The 22,976-nt window shown below is 42.9% G+C and overlaps 1 long non-coding RNA gene across 1 annotated transcript in view; it reads left to right on the top strand.

Annotated features, from left to right (window-relative positions):
- The first annotated feature begins 179 nt into the window (after positions 1 to 179).
- LOC148886494 (uncharacterized) overlaps positions 180 to 22,976 on the top strand; it is a 92,248-nt gene continuing 69,451 nt past the window's right edge. Inside the window, exons 1-3 of the long non-coding RNA XR_016117760.1 lie at positions 180 to 245; positions 9,459 to 9,554; positions 9,632 to 9,690. This is a non-coding gene — a long non-coding RNA (uncharacterized LOC148886494). The remainder of the gene's footprint in view (positions 246 to 9,458; positions 9,555 to 9,631; positions 9,691 to 22,976) is intronic.

Below are 22,976 nucleotides of genomic sequence, written 5' to 3'. Positions count from 1 at the left end.
CGAACAGAGCGTGGCGCGAGCAGGAGGCCTCATACCGGGGCCTTGATTTAATCACTGCCCTGCGAGAGAAGCAAGCAAGCAGGCAACAAAGCCGTCCTCGAGCCTTACACGTCCTGTCTTCAATGCTCCCCGTAGGTGGACCCAGGAGAGGCTATCCGTTCCCCCACCCTCCCCAACCTCCAACCACCTCGTTTGAAGATGAGAGGAAGCCAGCGCGAGCGTAGGGAAGGCCGAGAGGAGGAGAGGTAGATGAAACCCCGCTTGTTCTCTTTGAACTGCTAATCGCCGTGTTTATAGCTGACCTCGCTTCCTGTCTCCGTCTGTGCACGCCTCACTAAAATATGTACCCGGATAAAGAATCCGGAGGGGAGTTGAACATATTCACGCCACGGTGGTAGTCAAACATGAAATTTCCTTCTCAGCGGTAAAACGACTGCGTGAAAAACACTCGTATTATCAGACTTGGAAGTCTGACTGAGAAAGAGGCAATGGAACGCTGCATAGTTTATTTTGTTGTCTTGACTCGGTCGGCAAGGATCTGACTCATTCTATTCACATCGTCAAATTGCTTCCTGATCATTATCGCTATTTCACACAGCCAAATGCAATCCTTTTTGCGGCTTACAACCGGTGAAGGGAATTTCTGTGAATTCAAATCAGTGTTAGGGATGGATTTCCTCAACATTTATTTCTTCGCATGGGTGTTTTTAACCCATTCACTGCCATTCTCGAATTTGTTCCAGAATTGAAAATATGATGTGGAGCATAATTCCCAAATTTGTTTGGGTTTTGGGTGCGCTGGTCAGACCTCTGGCAATGTTTTTCTCTTCCATGAGGGGGCAGCATTTGCTTTTTGTTCATCTTAGCGCTTTGTTGGAGTTTCAATTGTTGTTAAAGCGCTATATAAATCAATATGTTTGTACAGTGATACCTCAGTTTACGAACTTAATTGGTTCCCAGAAAGTGTGTGTAAGGTGAAAGGTTTGTCTGCCAAACATTTATTTCCCATAAGAAACCATTAAAAATGAGAATAATCCCTTCCCGGGTCCTCATAAAACATACTTTTCTACTAAATAAGCCTTAAAACTACACAAAATATACCTTATTTTATGTATAATAAATGTGCTGTTGTATTGTAATTAAAGAAAAAAGTTTTTTATTATTACTTACTTATTACTACTTTACTTATTAAAGAAAAAGTTGTTTATTTACCTTTATGATAGTCGTTGATGTAGTGGCCTCTTGATGATATCAGAGTGAAGTTGCCGTGTTTTCTCGGCGATAATACCCTCATTCACACTGTCCCCTGCTAGCTGCTTTTTAAAAAATCAACAGAAGTTTTTCAATCTCTTCTATTGCCTGAGACCATTGCCCAGACAACACAGAAACACCCTTAGCCACACGTAGCAATAGTCGACTTAACGTACTTGTACTGGGACGCTAAGTCACTGAAATGCACACTTTGTTCGTGTTTTTCGATGATCTCCTTCTTCTGCTCGACTGTAATTTCTTTTGTGTCCTCTTCGGTTTAATAGTAGCCTGTGGTGGGGTCTTTTTCCGTCCCATAATAGCAAAAGTACTCTACTCGATAACCAAACCACGAAAACTAGTCCGTCAGCCACCGTGATCTCCTCCTTCTGCTCAATCGTAATTTTCTTTAATTTCTTCTTCGGCTTAATAGTAGCCTATGGAGGGGTCTTTTTCGGTCCAATAATAGCAAAAGTACTGCACTCGATAACAAACCACGTCCACACGCAAAGAAAGGTGGTGACGAAAACTAGTCCGCCAGCCACCGTGGCGCTGTTCGACCGTGTGGTTTGGTGTTCATCCGCCGAAAACTAGTTCGTATGCCTAGATTATATTCTCGCGAATTTAATGTTTGGAAGGCGAAAAGTTCGGGAGCTAAAGCGTTCGTAAGCTGACGTATCACTGTATTATAGCATTGAATTTAGTACAGCTGCCCTCATTTCAAGCTCATATAACTCCAGACCCATATAACTTGGAATTAACTCTTTTTTTCTAATGAAAGAGGAGAATCTATGGTTTCGTACGCTGCAATGAATCTTTATGTAGTCCTAAAACTCAATATTCTGTGGGTCTTTGAATTTGAGTGACAATGACAAAAACCCTGGCTCTGGAGTGGACACATTTTTGCACATCATCTGGCAGTGAATGAGTTAATTGAAAACCCGGTTGAGCGACATATAAGTAAATCGCCAGGACTCTTCTGGCGTCTGAATTGCTTTTGCAAATTGATCTTTGCGTGACAGCGGAAAAAAGACATTTCCCTCTTACATAAGCAGTTTGGTAAGCAGTTGACTTGATTGACTCTGGGCAGAAGACAACATGTCCCTGGATCTGCTGGGGCATCACTCTTCCTGCCCCTGACACTCCTCTGCTTATTTACGTACTCAGTTATTGAACATGGTGTTTTGCCAGTGTAGATTGGAAACAGAGTAAGAAAGGGCGTAGAAAAATAACTCACCACCTGAGCAGGCAAATCCATCTTGACCGATCCTCGATCCAATTTGGGAACATTCATACTCATGCACGAGCCCAAAGATCGGTCAGGCGAGGAAAGGTGGCGTAAAGCGACTCGGCCCAGCGGAGGCTCAATCAATCAAAGCTCCCCGTTGGCTCATATTGACTCTGCCGTCCCACCGGGGTTCACACTCGATGCACTTTAAGGCATTTTCGCTCGGGTCGATGAAGAAGCATGCCCGGACCAACTCTCACCAGTTATTGGGACGCGTTTGGGTAACGATGTGTCTCTCAGGCGTGGTGTCAGGGATCTCAGCGCACCCTGTTTGAACGCAGCCTCTCAATGGATGCCGATGAGGTTGAGAAACGAGAGTGATTTGAATGCAATGTTTGTACAGGTATTACATTTCTTTTGACTGGAGAATGACATAGATCAAATTTGCCTTCCGGTTGCTCTCAAATTCTTCATCACCAGATATTACATTGATTTCACCTCCAGCCTTGCCGAGTGTCATGCCGGATAATATCGCCTCCTCTACTCACTTTCTTTGAAACAACTTCCATGCTCGAGTCTGACCTTCCGCATTTCACAAAGCCCGACTCATTGGCTAAAAGGGTACAAGATAGACTCAAACAACTTGAGCAATTGAAGAGAAAAAGCTTGTTTTCTCGAGCCTTATGCATTTATTCTCGGCAACTGGCATCACACTCGGTTTTTGAGTGATGTTACATGCTACGTAAGGTGGCACTTCCCTTCCCCCTGCCCACATTTTCCAAGCAGTCCAAGTGTTTTTCTTTGAACGAGCTATAATGGACAAGATGAGACAACACCATAAAAGCTATACAGGACAAACATGAATTCACAAAGGGCAGTAATAGAAAAAAAGGAAGTGAAAGAAACTGGATGCTAAAGAAGAAAACAAGCACTTGAGTAATGCCAAGAGACGCTGCTGTCTTTTGATGCACAAAATGTTCTGATGTGGAAATGGTACTATATCTCTGTAGAGTTTGGCTGTGGCTAATTACAGAAAATGCAGATTTTCCCTCGGGTACCTTTGCGTGGCAATTGAACATTTCTTTGAGTAGCATAAATGAGTATTGCGCCGACAAAGGTTGTTGCTGCTTAATTTCTTTGATGACGCGATTGTTATTTTGTCTCTCATGTTGGAGGTAGTCATCAGAAACCCTAATTAGTTTAAACCAGCTGTGTTACATGGAATTTTCCAATGTTTTTTATTTTCCATAACTTCAGAGATGAAGCCTAATAAATTGAATGAGTACAGAGAAAGATTGTACACAGTGGCAATGTCACAAATCACCATGGATTAGCACGATGCAAGTTAACTAGCATTACGGTGATGAAATAATCAATCGCACATTCAAAACAATACCATGCCAACAATCATAGGTTGTCCAATATAATGCAACGTTTTAAATGAACCATGCTGCTCGATTACAGAACTAAAATGTAAAAAAATATGTTTACCTTTGTAATTGCTATGTCGATATGCACTGTTTTGGATAAACCGCTATCTATGTCAACATCCCATCCGTAAAATTCATCTAACCTTTTTTATTTTATCTTAACTGGAGTCAAACCCAGCTGGCTTACAGCCAGAAGCCATCTAATGCCCACTCAATCACAGAATTTGCATTCATCTTATTTTATTTATTCACTCGCTTTGCACATATTGTAGTAGGCAAACAAATACATTCCAACGTCACAATAAGTTACATGTTCATCGTCACATTTATCGTTGTCGTAGGTTCCACTGTACCGTAGGGGTCTCAACTACTTTTTATTTTTTCTCGTGTTATCAAGCCGGTCATCAATCATCTAAATCATGCACTGACGGGCTGAGTGAAAGATGATTGACAGCTGATGATTGCCATTGCTGAAGGGCGTCCCGGGTCTCTAGAACAAACATCTCTAGAGGTTAGAGTTTCTTATTTGTCAGTGAAAGATGACATTATTAGGACCGTACGCATCGAGGCAATCTGCGCTAAAATTATGGGCAGTGTTGATGAAGGTTGACTGCAAACGTGGACATTTTTCAGAGTTAAGTACGGACAAACCATGACTCTGCTCACTTCCTGGCAGTGACGGACTGTCAAGGCCTGCAAAGCCTTCTCTGCGGACTGATGTTAATTATATTTTGTCCATGAATTCTTATAAAATAATTCTAAATTGTCTTCCAACTTCCTTGCATTACTTTTCCACTTGCATTGCATTCCGGCTTTCAGATATGTTTTCGTATTTAAGGATTCAACCAATCACATTTCAGCCATCATTTGTTAGTAGGGTCAGAAATCTTCCTGGACACCTTCACAATCAGTCTGTGGGCCCCTGTCGCATCAAATGTCTTGATGAAACTATTGCTTTAACCAATCGGAGTTCAGGTTGGCAACCCAGAAGGGGTACCAACACCTTCTTTAAGGCGCTGGTCAACATCTGAGTTTTCGCAAACTATGATTGGCTAGTGGCTAGTCAATTATAGTTTGCGAAAACTGCTCTTATCACAAGCCGCGAGGGGCAAAAACATACTGGCCAGAGCTAGCACACTGTATCGGTAGCTAGTTGCATAAGCAAATATATTGTGTTGATTTAATAGCAGTTTTATCAACCCACAATGGCTGAAGGAGAAGAAGAAATTGATTTGGTTGGAGATGTACTGTTAAAGCCATTTTCAAGGCAGACTTTTCAAGAAAAAATAGACACCATTAAGAAAGGTCAGTCAGTTATTTCCTGGCTAATGCTATCCTCTAGTGGACTTGTAGTAAACCACGCCGCACTTTTTTTTTCAGTCTGGATTGATTCATAGGTAGCACTACTGAAGGCCTAACGATGAAATCCACGACCCGCCATTGCTTCCGGGTGTACAATCCGTTGTTCCTCGATGATTGTTGTCAGATCGTTTTCATCTTAGAATTATTGTTCTGCTGAGCGAGCAGGGCAAAATGTTGTGTCGCGACCAATGGAGCTGGGTAGATTTGTAGCGAGTATCAGGGAGCAAACGTTCAGCCAAATGTATTGTCTGCTTTCATTCTGGAAATCAACCTGTGTTCAAACGTAACTTCAGTCTCTACGGCTGTGATTTACAGGAAACATTGTTCATCCGAAAAACAGAAAAACGGCAGCAGGAAGAGGCATTTGACGCAGGCATGGGAGTGGTTTAGTTTTGCAGGATTAACTTCACTCACTGTAAAATCCCCCCAACCCAATTTGCTCAGTACATCTGACACCATGACCTTTCTTTTATAAGGAGGCTCTGTAACGTAAGGTCGGGTGGTGTGGTGAGGGGTGGGGTGTAAGGGGGGATAGTTGGTTCATTGGCAAGCAGGTCCCCTCAATAGAGTCAAGGTAATAAAACAAGTTTCGGAGGAAGGCTGAAAACAAGTGGAAAGCGGGATTGAGTTGAGCACCGGCAACGGCTGGAACATCCGCGAGGTGAAAATGCTTTCGATCTGACAGGTTACTCATTGACTCAAACCCTCTAACAGGATTCGCTAAGGCTTTTTTTCAAGCCGGAGAAGGAAAATAAGCTGTTTTTCCTCTTTTGATGTCCTCTCTGTTTATGGGTAACTATTTGTTGGGTAGAAACCAAAAACAGTTTTATTTAATTTGATTTCAGTGGTCAATTTCACTTTGAGTATAGAGCAAACAAATGACACACTTAAAGACCCCGTAGAGTGAATTCAGATATAAGTGTCGAAATGCATTGGACCTGCGTGATCACTGAAAACGAGCAAAGATTGACAGCTATGCCATATTGAATGGTGGGAATTCTGCCAAAAATGTTTTCAGTTTTCCTTGAGTTGCTGTGATGCCGTTATTTTCGCACCCTCAAACATGTAGCCATGTGAAGATATGAAAACAATTCCAGACAATATTTTCCAGATCATTTTGCAGGATTCCAGAATTCTCATATGGGTTTAATTTACTGCGCAAAATTATGTGATATATTAGCAAATTACATAATGGGTTATTTTTACATCATTATAACCTAGCGTGCTAAGGGAAAGCCCTGAAAACCTAAAACACTCTACTAACCAAGATCATAACATACAAACACGACACTATGAACATTTCCAGCGGCGTCCTTATTAAATGCATTTCCATACACTGATAAATGGATAGACAAATGTCGGAAATGTGTTCTGTATATACGCCCGTCATTAAAGTTATATTATTACTTCCATCCACTTTTCTTCAAACCCATGGCAGAAATCCATTTCCCGAATGGCATCTTTCCATTACTCTGACCACGTTATGATGCAAATTGCCGGCCAATTACGTTTTAAAGGCAGCCAGGGTAGCTTTGCACTGCTTGTTGGTGGCAATGTTAAATGATTTTTTTTTGCTGGGTATATGGTGAGAGCCGTACATAACGGTATATACGTCTCATTTCCTTGTGTCACTTTGATAAGGTGCATGTAACCTTTTGCGAAGTCAAGAGTTACTTTGCATGCTTTATTTGTTAGGATATATGCTACGAATGCGTTCATTCATGCGGATCCCGCAGGTCAGCTTCGCATTTTTTAATTGCCATTTAACAAATTGACTATGCGACGCTCGGCCTGTAAATGCAGTTGGAGGAAGGAATTTTATTAGCATAGTTTATGATTGCCCATAAAAAAGGCTCAAGCATCAGCCATCTCCTCTGATTAGAGCTTTGCATGGAAGAAAGGCATGAAACGACCCACGCACACATGCAAAACCCACACGATTCATTCCACCTCACACAAACACGTCCCGACTAAACTTATTCCCACACATCCGTAATCAAAACTGACACCCGCCTCCTCCCCAGAACACGTACACACACTCCAAACCCCCCCATCCCCAACCCTACTTCCCTCCCCAAATACCAGGCAGCAGAACATACGACTTTCCCAGTAAGCCCGGGGCCAATTAGTGTGCTGTTGCCACATTGTTATCTGCCTGCCGCTGCGGCTTTTTCCTGCCGCCACAAACTTTTACCGCTGCTCGACGGCAGCCCGCATGACGAGATGGCTGAGATCTGATGAGCTGGGGGAGTTTCAATAAAAATGACAGCAAGGTGACTTAACTAGAAAATGACCCGGGTATTGATTATTGTGATGGACAATGGCGGATTCTACTTCTTAGCACTTTCATAATCCACAGCGGAAGTAAGAGCGAATTTCCAAGATTTATTTGTGGGGGTGAGGGTTGGGTGGGGGATTAAAAAGAGAACGTAGAGTCCCACAGCTGTAGCCTGAACTTTACTTTGTCAAGATGTTTTTCAGCATATGCAGAGGTGCAGAAGAATACTGAATGATAGTTTCCCGCATGCTTGAAACCTCTTTTGACAGTGGAAAATAATTCACGGAAGATCACTCTCACCAGACTAGTCATAAAGTCTGTTGGATTTTGTGCTAATTGCACCTCCTTTGTATCAGATTCACTGTCGACTTTGGCAATCTTGCACCGCAATTAAACAGACAACTCTAATTTGTGTCATTTGGATTTAGACCTCGGACTCGTGGTGCCAATCTCTGATGGCTAATATCTCTTGGTCCCTTGAACATGGAGTGCAAGATGTGCACACGCCCATTTTAACCATATTAAATAAGATTTTGGGATGATTTCATAATAAACATGAACCGGTGACAGATGTGCCGACTAACACGGCATTTACAATTCTTGGGATTCTTCCAGCGGAGACAGGTTGCATGCATAAAATCAGCACTTGTTTGCATTCACAAAACACTTAAATGTCAGACATACAGTCTGCCGTGGCCCCCTGTGTCTTGCAAGTTTTTTTTCTGCCCGTGCCTTAAAATAGAAGCCCTTACAATTCAGATCATTCTCCGGCAATTGTGCCAGAACTGACACATGTTGAATACCTAGTGAACCAAATGTCCGGATTTGGGCTGACTCAATTGTCCGAATGGGTAACCAGGTCAACCCGGATCTTGATCAGCTAGCTAAATCTCTCGGAGATGGACACCTCGCAGAAAAAAGGAATATCTCAAAGGAGTGGCTTCAAAGAAGACATCATTTGTGGATCAGGCGTAAGATTTGGCACCTCTGCGACTATGAAGGCAGATGAAGGCGGTGCCTCAATCCCAATCATCTGGGCTCCGCAGCTGTTGGATCGTACTCGAGACTGTCAGGATCGCGGTTATTCCCAGAGTCCAACGACATCTTCTTGTTGATCAAAGTCACAGACGTGCTTCTGAAGGGGCCCCTTCAGAATTAGCTGGAAGACTATTATACAGTATGTGACTTTGGGGATAGACAAAAGACACCAATGTTTGGTTTTGGTTTTCCGACTGTATTTTTTTCTCCAAAGCTGCCAGTTACAGTCCAGGACTCGCAACAATCATGCAAGACCAGGAGCACCAGATCTCTCAAGACTTCTTGTTTGGATGGAAATATATTGAATGCGATCACGGGTGGAGGTCTTTAATTGCATTACTTCCAAATTCTCAGCCCAGATTTCTGTTGAGTTTACAGTGACCAGAAGACTGGTGAGATAAGTAGACCCATCTGCCATTGCAACACACACACCAGACACAAGCATCTATCCATATTCTACCTTCCACAACGTTCAGTGTCACAGGTGAGCTGTAGCCGATCCCAATTTACTGTGGGCAAGAGACGGGGTTCACACTGAGAGTCAATCACGTGGCGTGTATCGAGGCTTCCGCCCGCCACTCCGTTTCAGCTTCAACTCTTCCGGGAAGAAATCACGATCTGTTTTAAGTGAAGTACCTAATCACATTCTCTGCTGATCCTTAAATGTGTGTAAAGGTACGCTCTAAGACTGTTAATTGTGTTTTTTTCAAGCCCCAGTCACACGAAATGAGAGTTATTTGCTTAATCTCCACTTTTGTCAAGCATCTATCAGGGACTGGCCACTAAACTGTTGTCTAAAATGAACGTGGACATTGATTGTCCGTGATGTATCTTAACAGGCAAATGTGCATTTGTTGTTTGTTGACTGTCAAAGGTGCCGAAAAATGGCAGAGAAGCAGTTTTCGGATCAGGGAAATCATTTTGAGCCATAACCCAAAGTAACCTCGTCATCCGTCTCCTCCTGTCACAGGTAATCTTTGTCTACTTTGCAGTTTGCCATCTGTTCTTTTCTTTTTCTTTTTTTTTAAACCCAGTCATATTCCCCAGATGCCGTGTTTGCTTGGCTGCCTTTTTTTTCTCTCCACGACTGATTTTACTACACACAGGTGAGTGCAGACCAAGACTGTTCTTTGAGGCCTCTGTGCCTACCCTAAAGAGAGCTAAATTGCTATTCTGACCACTTTAATTCGCCCGTATCGGAATGTGTTGTCCACATTTGAGTCAAATTCAACCCGGCACCTTCTTTCGCAGCGTGTGGATTGGATTGGATTGGATTTGCCTTTATTAGTCTCACAGTGGAGAAATTTACATTTCACAGCAGCAAAGTGATGAAAGGAATGAAAGTAGAAAAACAAAATACATGAGCTGCTGGAAAGGCAGCCACTCTCGGGGCGCCGTCTTGAAGTCAAAAGAACAAAAAAAAAACTAAATAACAAATAATATGACAGCATAGAGACAATATGACAAAACAAAGACACAGAGAGACATTCATTCTTCAGGACTTGCTGTACCCTCTTTGTGATGACATGAAGCAGTTCTAGATGAAAGAGGAGAGGATCAAAGCGTCTTTCCACCAGTGGATCAGGGACATCATGGTGGAATGTGCACGTCGACTACAAGCTAAATGTTGAAAGCAAACATGCAGCTGTAGCATCCATTGACGAAAAGACATTGTCTCACATCTCCTGTTCCACATAAATCTGCTTCAATTCCAAGCCGCAACAGTTCCACATATGCATCGGCGCTCTGCGCTGACGCTTCTTTCTTCTTATCGCGGGTTCCTCAAGCCATGCATCCACCCAGCCGCAGACTGTGTGTGTGGGTGAAAATGCTGGGATATTCTTTTTTTTGTGTCATAGTAAAGGCCAAGGAGACCATGAATAGTAGCAAGCCTCATTACTTTGGTAAATAGATGTATGCTACATAGCCTGTACCCCCTACCGTATTCCTACAGGAGCAAATTGGTCTCAGGGGATCCATAGGTGGATACGTGTGTGCAATCAACGTGACTTACAGACAAAGACCTTCGGGCAAATGCTCAATTGCGAATAAGGTCTTGACTTCCTGACGGCAACACCCAAAAACTGGGTGAGATACGATTGTCCAAAATCATTTGAGGAAAGACTGAACAAAAGAAATCTGGTTGAAATTGGCCCTCCAAGTTCATTTGAGGTTTCTTTTTGTTTAAAAAGTCCAACTGTGACTTTTGAATAGTTGTGTGACCACTTGCACACTCAGGAACGTGTCGTCGTGTGCTCACGGGAGTGTGTCAAATCCACTTGATCAGATGAAAATCCGCTCTAAGTTTGCCGTGGGACTCCGGCGCGTAGAATTTCGAGGCAGTTTGGGTCTAGTCAAACAGAAAGTCAGAGTTGGCTAAATCCCCGAATCTCATTTGTGGATTGCTATGATGTGCTCTACAGTAAATGGGGGATGTTTGTTTGCTTTGCCTGTTTGCATTTGAAATGACTTTTCCCAGAGGAAGCCGTGAGAATAATCTTGTTCGGGTTTCTAGTAGCGCCATTAGAAAAGCTTCGTTAACTCTACCGGAAATGTTTTAAGGAACACTTTTGATATCTGTCACTGCACTGAAAACCTGATAGTTTTGCGGTCTCTCGTTCATGTCATCTCTCCTTCACGAGCCTTCGAGCAGGAACTTATCCACAAAAAGACTTTGCTGACCCATTTTTTCTTCTGTAGGGGAACATAGTTACTCCACAAAGTCAGGCAAGTGAGGGACGGGTTTGTAAAACAAAATATATGGAACAAAACAATTTGTCCAGAAGAAAGCTGGGGATTCTGTACTGTGTACAAGTGCTGCACGTTTGGATTATTCCACTGCATATGGATGCCGTAGATGCTCCTTAAAATGGTTCCATCGCCATAGCAACTGAAGTTCTCCCCATTATTATTGTCGAATCAAGTAGCGGTGACGTCAGAGTGGCGCAAGGTTTGAGTAGAACTGACACAGCCCCGTTCTTTATCTGATGCTAATGAATTCAGTCGTTGCCGTTGTCTTCTGTCTGGTAATTTATGTCAAAGTGGCCAATCCAAATTGAAAGTAATATTAAAGACATTTCCAAAGAAAGAGAAAGTGTAATGGATTATGGTAGCGGGGGAGGGGTGGGTTGGCGTGGTTGAGTGCGGCAACCTCTTGGGATGAAGACACAAGGACGTCTGCCTCAAGTTCTCAATTATCTCATCTAACCTGCATTTGATTACCAGCGCTCTTATCCTCCATTCCACTTCTTTTGCAACGCAGTCCGCAGCAACGGAATGGAAAAAAATGAAATAAAGTCAAGAAAACTAAGCTATGAATTACATGGAGATGAAAAAAAATGCAATTTTCGGCTATTAACTCATTCACTGCCAGATGTGCAAAAATGTGTCCACTCTGGTCCCAGGGTTTTTGTCACTCGAATTCCAGGATCTACAGAATATTGAGTTTTGGGACTACATTGACATTCAATGCGGCGTAAGAAACCTTAAACTCTCTTTTTTCATCAGTAAAAAGAGTTAATTCCTGAATTATAGGTCTGGAATTATATGAGCTTGAAATGAGGGCGGCTGTCCGAAATACAATGCAATACATACATATTGGTTTATATAGCGCTAGAACAACAGCTGAAGCTGGAACAAAGTGCTAACATGAAAAAAATGATGCTCCCTTGTGGAAAAGAAAAAAGCTGCCAGAGGTCTGGCTAGCACTTTATCGGCACCCAAGCATGAAAAAAAAGCCCAAAACCTGAACAAATTCATGAATGGCGCTCTACATCATAGTTTCAATTCCCGAATAAATTCGTGAATGGCAGTGAATGAGTTAAGCAAACATAGGCCATTGGTTGAGCGTGTTTATGGCTTAAAGGGAGTCAGAATGGCTTTTGAGACAAAGGACGCGGAAGGACAAGAAAAACATTCCACAATGGATTTAAATGTGTGGTTTCTCGCTGCCTCCATAACATGTCATATAATCCCCCGAACATCGGCTCATAAGTCTAAATGAAAGATCAAGAACAAGCACCAGTTATTAGTTAATCACAGTGTTGTTCCTGCCCATTGGGGTTTAATTAACCAACTTAAAACGATACCAGAATGAACACTTCACTCTATAATGGCCTGAGCTCTACATGGCTTTTCTCCTCCCCCTATTATTTTTCATAAGACGCATTGCCTGAAGGGTTGAATTGGATTGGGGGTTGAGGGGCAGGGGGGGGTAGCAAAAAAAAAAAAGAATTGAGAAACTCAAGTCGAAACTAAATAAAAACAAAACTGCTTCCTCAAGGCTGCCTGCCATGGTTGCAAAAATGGATGAAAGAACACAAGAAAACTTTTCTAAACATAAAAAAGCACATTAGGGAAAAACAGCTCCTGGTGTACAGTGTAGCTGCAAAATGGAATAGATAAAAAAATACAATAAAATATAGTTTTCTGTCTTTATCTGGAAAAAAATGAATGTAAGATTTTGGCCCACATTAGTCGTTACTTGAATTTTTATGCAGTGCATCCACCGCATTTTGTGTTGGAAAAGACAAGCGTGTCCTCAGTCAGATGATTTAGAGAAAAAAAACGGTGCGACTTATCTTTCCGCTTTTCTTTCAAGCCCTCCCAATTCCCTCGGCTTCTTTGCGATGAAATTATCCAATGATCGAGTCCTCAACTGCAGCAGTCTTCAGATTTAAGAAAGTTAGAAGGGACAGGGAGTCCCAAAGAGAAGCGAGCGTATCAAAGAAGGCAAGTAAAACAAAAGCCCGGCGAGGCGCAGAAGACGAAACTGCTTAGATCCAAAATATCCCCTCAATCAAAAGGACTCGCCAAACAAAGAGATCCCCTGATTGTTGTTTCAGAAATCCAAATCCAAATAATATAACCGCATAATTCAAAATAGGGAGCAAAAAAAACTAAAACGCATTTCATTGACGCAACGCATTGAGAAGTCCAAGATGGCGCTCGAGTAGGCAACCGTCAGGAATTGCTCTCACAAGCATTGCTTGTTAGTGGTTTTTTTTGGTGTTGTTTTTGTATTTTCTTTTGTCACTATGAGTTGTTGTTCGTCAGATGTGGAACTGTCGCGGTTTGGAATTGAAACGGATTTACGTGGGGCGGATACGAAAACAGATGAATGGAAAGTCATCTGGTGGCATTTTTCATTGGCTGTGACATTATATTCTAACATAAATCTGACAAAGTCTTATGTTGGAGCGTCAGCGCAGAGCGCCGATGCGTATGTGGAACTTTCGCGGCTTGGAATTGAAGCGGATTTACGTGGTTCAGGAGATATGAGACAGCATCTTTTCATCAATGGATGCTACAGCTTCATTTTTGCTTTCACCATTTAGCTTGTAGCAGACATGCACATTTCACAATGACGTCCCTGATTCACTGGTGAAAAGGACGTTTTGATCATCTTTCATCTAGAACTGCTTCATCCAATAATGAGGGTGCAGAAAGTGCTTTAAGATTGAATTACTGTGCCTGTGTATTTTGCGTTGTGCTACATTGTTTGTTCGTTATTTTTTTATTGTTTGATTTACTTCAAAAAGGCACCGTGACAGTGGCTGCCTTTACAGCAGCTCCTGTACTTTACGCTCCTGTAGGTACGTACGCTCATGTTTAACGGGCGCCATTCAAGGTCCAGATGCTTCACCCCAAATGACGTTTAGGTTTTCTAGTAGGCTGTTGCTGACCCTCAACAACGAGAGGCAAGTTAATATTTTTTATGGACCCACTAGCTTGGCGGCGTACGTTAAGCATAAACCATGAATATATTAGACAGTGGGATTTAGTTTTGACCCATATTGGCTTTGAATTTACTTCAGTGAGTTCCAATTCTAACCTCGTAAAGGAGAAATAATAGAGGAGAGTAAATGCACTCAATTTCCACAGCATCTTGCCGAGTTCCACATTTACAAGATGACCTGACAGGGGGAAATGCCCCCCCTTTTTCTCAGCATCAACATAATAAAACCGGAGTTATCCGAAAACGATCGCTGCCGTCAAAACAAGTTGATTTGCTTTAACCATAACCCTCTCCCAACCCCCTCACCCTCTGTCGGCGGCAATCCAAAGGTGTTCCGTTCTATCTCTCTTCATTCCTTTGATAGAATGAAAATGAACACTTTCAGACAAACACATGCGTGAAACAAAGCAATTAGTGCTGATGCAGATTTGTATCCTAGAATAACAACAGACGCATTACAATTTCAAAAATCAAAGCAGCCAGGTCCTTCGGAATTTGCATTCGCTTTGGGAAAACAAAGCGCAGTTGCTTGTGGAGTCGTCGTGTTGTTTGCAAATTGTGATGACGGTCGACGCTAGTGGCGATACACCCCCCCATACTACCCCCACCCGTCGCGCCTCAAAATAAAGGCCTGATTTCTATCGGGAACAGTCGAGGCTGGCGATTCATTTAGGTAGCATTTTTCATATGAATATCTATTACGCCTCTAACCTCCCCCATCTCAGATGCTCATTTATTTGGGTCTATACGGATTAAAAAAACGACCTGTTTCCAGCTCACTTTGCTTTTTTTTAAATGTATTTGTTTTTAACTTGTTTAGGTAATGGTTAGCACGCCAGCTTCACATTTCTGAGGTCATCAGTTCAAGACGTAGTCCAGCCTTCCTGTGTGGCATGTTTGCATGTTCTCCCCGGGCCTGCGTGGGTTTTCTCCGGGTCTTCCGGTTTCCCACATTGCCAAAACATGCATGACAAGCTGATTGAATACTCAAAAAGTGTCCCTAGGTGTGAGTGTGAGAGTGACTATTGTTTGTCTTTGTGTGCCCTGCGATCGGCTGGCAACCAATTGAGGGTGTCCTCCGCCCGGTGCCCAAAGACGGCTGGGAGAGGCTCCAGCGCTCCCCCGTGACCCCAATGAGGATAAAGCGATGTGGGAAATGGATGGATGGATGCTGTGAGTGACTGGTCATCAGTCCAGATTGTCTCCGATCCATCTTTCCGCCATTGGCGTGGCCAAAGCTTCAGGTCACCAGTGAACCTACGAAAACAAACGAAAAAAAAACACAGCAAAAACTGAATGGACCATAGTTTCGAGTCGCACTAGAAACAACACAAATCCCTTGGGCATGGAGTGAATATGCAAACTCTATAAAGCACTCGCCACTCTACCACCTCGCTCCTACATCTGCGTTTGTTTCTGCAGCACCTTTGGGGACTCTGCCGCTTCTATCCAATCAACATAGAAAATCCGCCATGCACAAAGTCACATCCTCATTTTGTCCGCAATGATTACCTTTGTCTTCCGCGGTTTAGCTTCTCGGCGGGGCAGGATTCCAAAAGAAAATGAATGGACTGAAAAAGGGGAAATTTCAACTCAGACCTTCGTAGATGAGTGAATAAGCGATGAGAATAGATTTGGGAATGAGTGATCGTGGAATAAAAATAGGCAGAATAATAGAAAACGGCTGCGGATGGGGGGTAGGGGGGGAAGGTGAATGGGCGGAAAGTGAAAGACATTGACAGAGGGCTGGAATGCAAAAGCTGCGAGGCAAAAGAAGATGTGGGGTGAGACAAATGAGACGGAGAAGGATAATGACACAGCGCGATGAGCATATGTGGCGAAGCAGCCAGGCAAGATGGAGCTGGGAAATGTGGAGGCAAACAACCGCAAATGCGGGATGCCCTCCCTCCTCCGTTCATGTGGGTGAGCGCACCAGCGCAAATGAGATCGACTCCTTTGCAACACATACACAAACACCCGCCCCCATCTGTTTTCAGCAAACATGCTGTCATACACAAGCACACGCATGCAATGGCAAACGGGATGAAAGCAATCAATAGATTAAGCAGACATCTGAAGAGTCCGCTGACCAACACAACCCCCCACGCCCACCCACCCAGGGGGGGGGGGATCAGCCCTAATTGGTCCGAACAAACAACCAAAGGACAACAAGCATCAACAAGACCCACGCTGAATGCCACAATTAATAGAACGTGAACAGGAGTCGCAAATTAAATCCACGGCGTAGATATCGACGCTGCTTTTGAACACGTCTCCATTATCCACTGCCAATTATTGTCGTCCGCCGGTTGCAGAGGCCGAAACCGCGCCAGCATTTGCATATCTAAATTAGAGACCATTGCGTCTGAGCGGGTGCGCGACGAGCTCGGAATATCTGATGTCCATTCTGTCTTTATTTATTTATTTTTGCCGCTTGTTTGCGGTTCATTTGACGCCGTCTTGTTCATCAACAACCTCTGCTTTCATAACAAGCTGCGGGTTAAACACAAAACTGGGCCCCGGCATTTCTCAAGCATGCAATACAGTTCTCGGGAGAGCTTGTTATTCATACCAGATATGTCAAAGGTGTGTGTTTTCCACCTTGCGCTTGCATGTGTGTGTATACATCGAGATGGAAGGCTGATTTGTGCAGGAGTTAAAAAAACGTGTCCATTTCATGGATTTATTCCACTGGTAGTGTTACTGCAGGCGTGCCCGGCAGCGCTGTGATCCCTTATGGCCTCTAAACTCTGATCGATACTGCCAGATGTTTGGTGGAGAGCACCAAAATGATCAAATTAACAAACAGAAGAGAACATTAGCGGACAGCGTCGTGCGTTACCGTGGATGACATCTGTTGTTGTGTGCCATTTTAGCTTGACACTTCAAAACTTTAACTCTTCTTGGTGTATGTAAATATGTTCTTATGTATATACACAGTGGCGGGCCGGTCATGTCACTCCTCGACCTTCAGTAGTGCTACGTTTTAATCTATCAGCTGCAAGTGTGGTGCGATATTACTACACGTCCACTAGAGGGTGCTGCTGGTCATTAAACTGTTCGAATGTTTACTATGAACGCGTGTATTTATGATAATCTCATAGAATAGCAATATTATTTGCTATTTTTGCAAGCTTTGTAGCTGTCCAACCTTAATGATGTCCATCTATTCTTGAAAAGTCAGTCTTGAAAATGGCTTTGATCGTATATCTGCAACCAAATACATGTCTTCTCCACTTTCAGCCATTGTGGGTTGGCAAAACCACTATTAAATCAACACAACAATATATTTGCTTATGCAGCTCGCTACAGATAGTGTGCTAGCTCTGCCAGTATGTGCTTTTCGCTAGATTTCTGACGATGGTCACAAATGATGGCTGAAATGTGATTGGTTAAATGCTTAAATGTTAAAACACACATCTGGAAGCTGCACAACAGGGGAAAAGCAATGAAAGTCAGCTGATAGACAATTTGGAATTATTTCATAATAATTAATGGACAAAATAGAATTCACAAAAGTCTGTGATTCTGATATTTTTAGGCCAGCAGAGAAGGGCTTGCAGGCCCTGACGGCTCACCAATGTGTATAATTTTTTTCCTTTTTGGTAGATTCAATTTGCACCAACGGTTAATCACAGAAGCCAACTCTCAGCTTTTTCAGCATTATCCCGACAGCGTGCAAATATTAGGTTTCGAAACCTTGCCATTAGTGTGTTTGATATTTGCCACCATGTCCACTCAGGCTTGCGGTGAATGCGGGTGATGCAATAGAAAAGAGTGTGTTGGCTATAAAAGCGCTCATCCTTTTTAACCTTTGCCATCTTGGATGAAAAAAATTAAGAAGGGAAAAGGCATGGAGAAATTAAAACAGACACATTATTTACTCTTTGCCCCTGCAGTGCTAAGAACCCTTTCGTGACATAACTGCCTTTTCCCCTGTCAGCTTTAATCCTCCACCTCCCCTGGTTTTACTCTTACCGTCAGTCTCACCTCCCACCGTCTTGCCCTCGACCCACTCTTGTCTTTCGCAGAGACGTTTGAAGAACTGCTCGGAAATAGTTAACGGCCTACTTAAAAGGGAAACGCTGCACGTTGCGTTATGCTGCTTGTTATGGCCGCTCCTTAAGATATTCCTGAATTACCCTGTGATACACTGGACAAGAGTTATTACTGCTTCTTTTTCCACTTGAAACGCTGCGAGGAAACATACAAATAAGTAAAATAATCGGAATATACTTTGACAATTATTATCCAGTGGACATTACAATGGTATTTGTATTTATTTATTGGATACACCTTTATTAGTCACACGGTGGAGAAATGTACATTTCATCGCAGTGATAAAAGTACGAGGAAAAGAAAGAAAGAAGAACAACAAAAGACAGGAGCTGCTGGAAAGGCAGCCACTCTCGCGGCGCCATCTTGAAGTCAAAACAACAACAAAACTAAATAACAAAGAATGTGACACAACACAAAAGACACAGACAGTCATTCAATCGTAAGCACTTTTTGCACCCTCTGTTGTATGAAACAGTTCTAGATGTAAAAGGAGAGGATCAAAGTGTCCTTTACACCAGTGGATCAGAGAGGTCAGGGAGGAAATGTGCATGTCTGCTACAAGTTAAATGTTCAAAGCAAACACTCACATCTGCTGTCCTACGTGAATCCGCTTCATTTCCAAGCCGCGACAGTTCCTCATACGCATTGATGCTCTGCGCTGACGCTCCTTTCTTCTCAGCACGGGCTCCTCAAGCCATGAAAAAAACACAATCACCCCAGAGCTGTCCAGTGATGACAGTCAAATGGCACCGGCATTCCTCCCAAATCACAAACAGTGCTAGCATATAGGTGCTGTCTAAAAGGCGCAACTACTCTGCACAGTCTCCTCCTTGATGAATGTCATAGCCAAAAATGCTAAAAACAATGCGTATCCTTTCCACACAACGCCAACAACTCCAAGTGACAAAAGAAAACACAAAAATAGCACAAAATCAACAAAAGTAGCAAGGCTAGTGACATCACTTGCTGACGGCTGCCAATTTGGGCGGCATCTTGGACTTCTTATTTGTTGATACCATAAAGACGGTGGCAAAACACAACTTCTTTTTCCAAACAGAGCTCCTCAAATCACTTCCACATAATCGTTTGAGGGAATAACCGTGGCGGCCTCCATTGGTTGGCCATTGTTGACTCTTCTTTAAAGTTCTATTGAATGGGCTGCGGCTCACAATGTGCATCAACCCGCCGCACGCGTGAGGCTGAGAAATGAAATATGTATAATTTCTCATCAATAAATAATAATTATGGAGCCATTCAATGGCGTTGTATAGCTTGTGGCACAGTGACTGCGAATCGGTCTTCTTTACGATGTGACCGGGTTTATCCGTCTTTGTTTTTGAACGCAGCAGTTTCTGCTACCGCCCGACCCATTCCGTCGCCATCTTAAGCTATCGAGAAACTCGTCTCCACCCCACCTATTCCCATTATGTATCGCCTAAAGGCCATTTGTATATCAGCATTAGGAGCAAATGTGTTTACAGTTAGATGAGCTGCCCTGTCACATTTACTTTCTGTAATTTAGCAGCTAACTGTGTTGCCGTGCGTAGTTGGTGGCAGAGATGCGGGGTTGCGTGATGATTTAGAAGGAGTCGTGCGGCATGCGGAAGCATCCGGGAGCTCAGACAATCCTGCGGCGACACCAAATGATAGCCGTTTAGTTTGTAGTCATGTCTCCGGCCGTCGCAGAGCTTTTCAAAAGGCCTGCTACAAATTAAAAAGCGCTTTGGTTTGCACACATGAGAGAATCGAGCAAGGGAGTGCCGCGTTAAAGCGCGCACTTTGTAACCCCCGCGGGGGAATAGCCACAAGCGAAGAAGGCCACGTGCGATGGAGAGGTAGCAGTGGTGACCAAGAGGTAATTGGCAATTAGAGAGCTGCCAGCGTTATTGTTCGAGGCTATAATGAGGATTTTCTCACATTGACATGTGATCTTATGTAATGTCCATACGAAGGCTCATTTAAGTACAGTTCACTCTGCTATGACCTTCTGTAATTGCACTACTTTGTCCGAGAAATCATCGCATCGCTCCTTTCATTTCACGCGACGCTATACATTAGATGTGAGTGGAGTCACATCTTGGACTAGTCGGAAACATGTGTCGACTGATACGTCAAATCATTGCTTTAAATAAATCAAATTTATTGAATTTTCAGGTGTATAAGGCGACCGGACCATTCAATGAATGACATGTTTAACCCATTCACTGCCAGATGTGCAAAAATGTGTCCACTCCAGTGCCAGGATTTTTGTCATTTTCACTCAAATTGCACGACCCACAGAATATTGACTTTAAGGACTACACAAACTTTCAATGCAGCGTAATAAGCCTTCGACTCTCTTCCATCATAAAAAAAAAGAATTAATTCCTAAAATATATGTTTCTGGAGTTATATGAGCTTGAAAAAGAGGGCGGCTGTCCAAAATACAATGCAACAGCTAAAGCTGGAAGAAAGCGCTAACATGGAAACAAGGGAATTGATGCCCCCTTGTGGAAGGGAAAACAATTCAGAGGCTTTGTCCAGCGCTATAAAGGCACCCAAATAAGAAAAAAGAAAATCCAAACACATTCGGGAATTGCGCTCAATGTCATATTTTCAATTCCCGAATAAATTCGTGAATGGCAGTGAATGAGTTTAAAAAGTTTCCATGTATAAGATACACAGCAGTATAAGGTGCTACAATAGAGGTTGGTATTACAGTTTCTATATCCCAGCATGCACCACGGACTAATTCTATGGGGGGAAATGGAGTCAATGGCTGTTGACAGTAGACCTGTTGTGACTCAATATTACTTCACATATCAGGCGCACCGGCGTATAAGGTGCAAGCGTCATCTTTTGAAGAAAATTAAGGCTTTTGGGTGCGCCTTATACACTGGAAAATACAGTAATTTAATTTGTTTATTTATTTTTAATGGTGTTTTATAACATCGAACTGTTGAACGGGTACCAAGGCTGACGTTCAAATGGCTTAAACTCCCACTGCAGCTTTTTTTCCCCTAATATTTCTCTTTGCACCTTGCTTTCCATGACTGTCCTCTTGCGTGGCCTTCCACCACTCGATTCGGCGTAGTGCAAATAGTAGAACATGTTGCAAAAGCAGAACATATCGGGGGTCTTTGAAGTAGCTGACAAAGAAGAATCAAAGAAGTGAAAGCAAAAGCTTTACACTACTTGGCCCATGAGAATCCTGTTCCCCAACCACCACTTTTTCCCACGAAGACCAGTTTGAAGCGAACGCTAACCGTGACCGTTCTCCACTCTGCTGCAAGTTCATGCAACCACACTTGATTCGACATGTTTTTTGTCCTATGGCAAAGGCCGAGCGGCATGACTCCTGCGACATTCGCCTAAGCCCTGCTACACATAAGCATACAATATCATGACGAAATTCTTGGGAATAACATCTTTTCAACGATTATTTCCGCAGTTTGATGCTTCCAATTTTGTGGGTAACGGTTCAGGGAAGTCTTTACTTCTGACGTGACCGTGCATCAGTACTGAGCAACTTTCTCGTGGAATAAGTTGAACTAGAATATAGAATGGCGTCCGTCGTCCCACAAATTAGGTCTGAAGTATTTAGGAAAATCATCTCAATGTGTTTAATCAAAAGTATTACTCACCCAAAATGTTCCAAACAAACCACAGTCCATTGACATACCCACTGAAATTCCCAAAAAGGCGTCCATCTACATCTCAAGCCTGGTTAACCATTTAAATCAAAAACAGTTTTCTTTGCACAGCCCCGTGGTGCGGATTGCTTTTCACACACATTATATATTTATAATATATTTTCCCCCCAAAAAGTAGCCTGTGTCAAAATGGTCTGCACACTAGTGAGAGAGCAATTATCTGAGCAGTTGAGTCTCGACTCTTTTATTATATATCGCAGCTCGGCATAAGCAGTGTATCAAGACGTTTGACTGCATCGATCTTCTCGCATATGTATATTTTTCATTGAAGGACAACTGACGTCACTTTTTTTTTCCTAATTGAAATCAGTTTTACGTTTTATAGCATCTAAAATACCCAAAACACAAAGTATGATATTTTTATTCAAATGCAAAACACCAATAAAAATGACTTGAAGTGTCCAAAATCTGCAAAAACTTGAGCTGCGAATTGGGCATTTTCAGAAAGCCACGCCCCCAGTTCGTGACATCACGCCAAGCCGTCTTGCATTGCTGGAGAATCAAAACAATGGCTTCAGATTCTGAGAATATGCTTTCTTGTTACACATCAGTTATGAATATGATTCAAATAGTTCTGAAGAGGAAAGCATACGTTTGCAATCGATTAAAGTTTTTTTTTAATTTATTCCGTGCCATTTTGTGGCAACATTGGGGGAAAGGGATCACCAAAAAAGAGGCAGAAAATGGCGACCGAGCTCCTGTGAGGAATTAATCAGCCCGTTTCTACAGGCTTATAAATTCCTTATATGGAGCTTGGTCGACCTCTTCTGGCTCTTTTTGGTGCAACATGGCGTTTTCAGACTAAACGAGCATGACGTGATGGATCAAGACTGATGTGTAGCATCACAGAAAATGCAGAAGATGGCGCCAGAGCTCCGTTGGAAAGGGGTTTATTTTTCAGCTT

The sequence above is a fragment of the Hippocampus bargibanti genome, linkage group LG16 (genome assembly GCF_051943395.1).
Source record: "Hippocampus bargibanti isolate YZ-2025 linkage group LG16, ASM5194339v1, whole genome shotgun sequence".
In the NCBI taxonomy this organism is placed as follows: Eukaryota; Metazoa; Chordata; class Actinopteri; order Syngnathiformes; family Syngnathidae; genus Hippocampus; species Hippocampus bargibanti.
The sequence above is the reverse complement of the archived record's forward strand: the minus strand, read 5'-3'. Positions and strand labels throughout refer to the sequence as shown.